A 3,956-nucleotide genomic window follows, 5' to 3' on the forward strand; every position below is an offset into this window, starting at 1 on the left:
TTGAGAAGAGAAATGAGAGTGATGCAGGAAAATCATGAAAAATGAGTCAACAGCTTGCTAAAGGAGACCTCAAAAATGTCGAAAAAAATGACACTTTAAAAAATAGACTAACTAAAAGGGCAAAAGAGGTCCAAAAAGCCAATGAGGAGAAGAATGCCCCTAAAAGCAGAATTAGCAAAATGGAAAAGGAGATCCAAAAGCTTACTGAAGAAAATTATTCCTTAAAGATTAGAATGGAGAAGATAGAAGCTAATGATTTTATAAAAAAATCAAGAAATTATAAAACAAAACCAAAGGAATGAAAAAGTAGCAGACAATGTGAAATACCTCATTGGCAAAACAACTGAACTGGAAAATAGTTCCAGGAGAGACAATTTAAAAATTATGGGACTACCTGAAAGTTATGATCAAAAAAAGAGCCTGGACGTCATCTTTCATGAAATTATCAAGGAAAACTGCCCTGATATTCTGGAACCAGAGGGTAAAATAAATATTGAAAGAATCCACCAATCATCTCCTGAAAGAGATCCAAAAAGAAAAACTCTGAGGAATATTGTAGCCAAATTCCAGAGTTCCCAGGTCAAGGAGAAAATATTGCAAGCATTCAGAAAGAAACAATTCAAGTATTGTGGAAATACAATCTGGATAACACAAGAGCTAGCAGCTTCTAAATTAAGGGATTGAAGGGCGTGGAATATGATATTCCAGAAGTCAAAGGAGCTGGAATTAAAACCAAGAATCACCTACCCAGTAAAACTGAGTATAATACTTCAGGGGGACAAAATGGTCATTCAATGAAATAAAGGACTTTCAAGTATTCTTGATGTAAAGACCAGAGCTGAATAGAAAATTTGACTTTCAAACACAAGAGTCAAGAGAAGCATGATAAGGTAAACATGAAAGAGAAATCATAAAGGATGTATTAAAGTTGAACTGGAAAGATAGTATTTGTAACTCTTGATAGTATTGTAACTTTGTAACTTCTCAGTATTTGGGTAGTTGGAGGAATTATTTACATAAAGACAGAGGGCACAGGGTGGGTTGAATAGGAAGAGATGATATCTAAAAAAATAAAATTAAGGGGTGAGAGAGGAATATATTGGGAAGAGAAAAGGAAAAATGGAATGGGGCAAATTATCTCTCACATAAAAGAGGCAAGAAAAAGCTTTTTTCAATGGAGGGGAGAAGGGGTAGGTAAGAGGAAAAAAGTGAAGCTTACTTTCATCACATTTGGCTTAAGGAAGGAATAACGTGCATGCTCAATTTGGTATGAAAATCTATTTTACACTCCAGGACAGTAAGGGAGAAGGGGATAAGTGGGGTATAAGGGGGAATGATAGAAGGGAGGGCAAAAGACAGGAGGGGGTAATTGGAAGTAAACAGTTTTGGGGAGGGTCAAGGTCAAAAGAGAGAATAGAATAAATGCGGGGCAGGATAGGATGGAGAGAAATATAGCTAGTCTTTCACAACATGACTTTTATGGAAGTCTTTTGAATAACTACAAATGTAACACCTATATTGAATTGCTTGCCTTCTCAGTGGGTATGGGTGGGGAGAGAGGAAGGGAGAGAAGCTGGAACTCAAAGTTTTAAAAACGAATGTCAAAAAGGCAAGTGGGAAATAAGATACACAGATAATGAGGTGTAGGGCAATCTGTCTTGCCCTACAAGATAATAGAGGATATGGGGATAAGGAAAGGGAGGGGTGTGATAGAAGAGAGCAGATTGGGGGAAGGGTTAATCAGAATGCATGGTATCTTGGGATGGGGGGAGCAGAGAGATGGGGAGAAAATTTGGAATTCAAAGTCTGGTGGAAATGAATGTTTAAAATTAAATTAAATAAATTTTTTTAAAAAGAGCCTGCTCTCAAAGAGTTCACAATCTAATATGTATGTTTGTTTGTATGTGTGTCTGTGTGTGCACACACACACCCATGAGGATAGATAGGAAATCAATTGGTGGGTTGGGAAAGGCATCCTATAAAAATTTGGATTTTATTTGATACTTAAAAGAAACCAGGCAAAGAATTAGAAATTGAAGGGACACTTATCAATTGGGGAATGACTGAATAGGTTTCATATATGAATAATACCATTATTATAATTCATATAACAGTGTTATATTAATAATGCTATTATTCCATAGGAAATGATGATTTCAGAAAGACTTATGTGGAACTGATGCTTAGTGAAGTAAGCAGAAATTGGAGAGCATTGTACACAGTAACAGCAACACTGTGTGATGACCAACTTTGATAGTTTAGGTATTCTCAGAGATGCAATGATCTAAGAAAATTTCAAGACTCATGATAGAAAATGCTATCCACACCCAGAGAGAGAAATGTGGAGTCTGAATGCAGATCGAAGCATACAATTTGCTCATCTGGGTCAGAGCACTCTCAAACACCAAGACTGGTTTGATGAAAATGATGTGGAAATCCAGAAACTGCTAAATTAAAAATGTGAACTCCACAGGATTTACCAGCAGGATAGTTCATCCATCTCTAAGAAGGCAGTATTTAATTGCATCAAAAGTAAAGTACAAGCAAAGCTTAGAGAGATGCAAGATTCCTGGCTGAGTAAGAAGGCAGATGAAATTCAATTTTATGCCAATAGTAACCATCCAAAGAGATTTTATGATTCCCTGAAAGCTATTTATGGACCAAAAACCTGTGGTGTATCACAACTGCTCAGTGCTGATGGAGCCACATTGATTAATGATAAAGACATGATCCTAGAGAGATTGGTTGAACACTTCCACAGTGTTCTCAACAGACCATCATCAGTTAATGCTGAGGTCATTGACCGTTTACCTCAGATTGAAGTCAATCCCTCCTTAAATAAACTTCCAACCAAAGAACAGGTTTTGAGGACCATTAGGCTCCTTTCATGTGGCAAAGGACCTGATGATGAGTCTATTCCAGCTGAGATTTACAAGGTAGGGGGACCATTGCTCATACAAAAGCTGACTTGAATATTCCAGGTTATATGGCAGAAGGAGGTTATCCCTCAGGAGTTCAAGGATGCCTCCATTGCCCATCTCTATAAAGGTAAAGAGAATAGATTGTCCTGTGACAGTCACAGTGGATCTTTCTCTTAGTCATTGCTGGTAAGATTCTTGCTAGATTCCTCCTTAATAGGCTGATCCTTCACCTGGAAGATGGGCATATATCCATACATGAGAGGCAGTGCGGCTTCATTAAGGGTCAAGGAACAGTCGATATGGTGTTTGGTGTCCAACAACTCCAGGAGGAATGCCAGGAGCAGAGCAGAGGTCTGTATACAATGTTTGTAGATCTGACCAAGGCCTTTGACACTATTAGTTGTGAGGGCTTATGGAAAATTATGTCAAAATTTGGTTGCCCAGAGAAGTTAATCAGCATAGTATGTCAATTTCATGATGGCATGTTTGCCTGGGTTCTGGATAGTGGACAATGCTCTTGTGCCTTCCTAGTCACCAGTAGAGTGAAAAAGGGCTGTGTGCTTGGTCCCATGCTTTTTATCATTATGTTTTCAGCCATGTTGTCAAATGCTTTCAATGAGGATGAACATGACATCAAGGTCAACTACTGTATTGGTGGCAAGTTCTTCAATTTGAAAAGCCTACAAGCCAAGACCAAAGTGGAGGGAATGTTGGTGCATGATTTTGTTTGTAGATCATTGTGCACTCAATGCAGACTCTGAAGCTGAAATACAACAAATTATGAATCAATTCTCTGCTGCATATGCTAATTCTGGCCTAAAAATCAAGACCAAGAAAACGCAGGTGCTCCATCAGCCACCATCACACCATCCATACATGGAACCATCAGTTACAACTAATGGAGAAGTTCTGAGTGCTGTGGATAAGTTTACTTGCCTTGGTAGTGTACACATTGACAATGAGGTTGACATATGCATTGCCAGAGCTAGCTCAATATTTGGGAGGCTGCAAAGAAAAATTTGGAAGAGGAGAGCT

Source organism: Notamacropus eugenii, chromosome 3, assembly GCF_028372415.1.
Source record: "Notamacropus eugenii isolate mMacEug1 chromosome 3, mMacEug1.pri_v2, whole genome shotgun sequence".
Classification (NCBI taxonomy): domain Eukaryota; kingdom Metazoa; phylum Chordata; class Mammalia; order Diprotodontia; family Macropodidae; genus Notamacropus; species Notamacropus eugenii.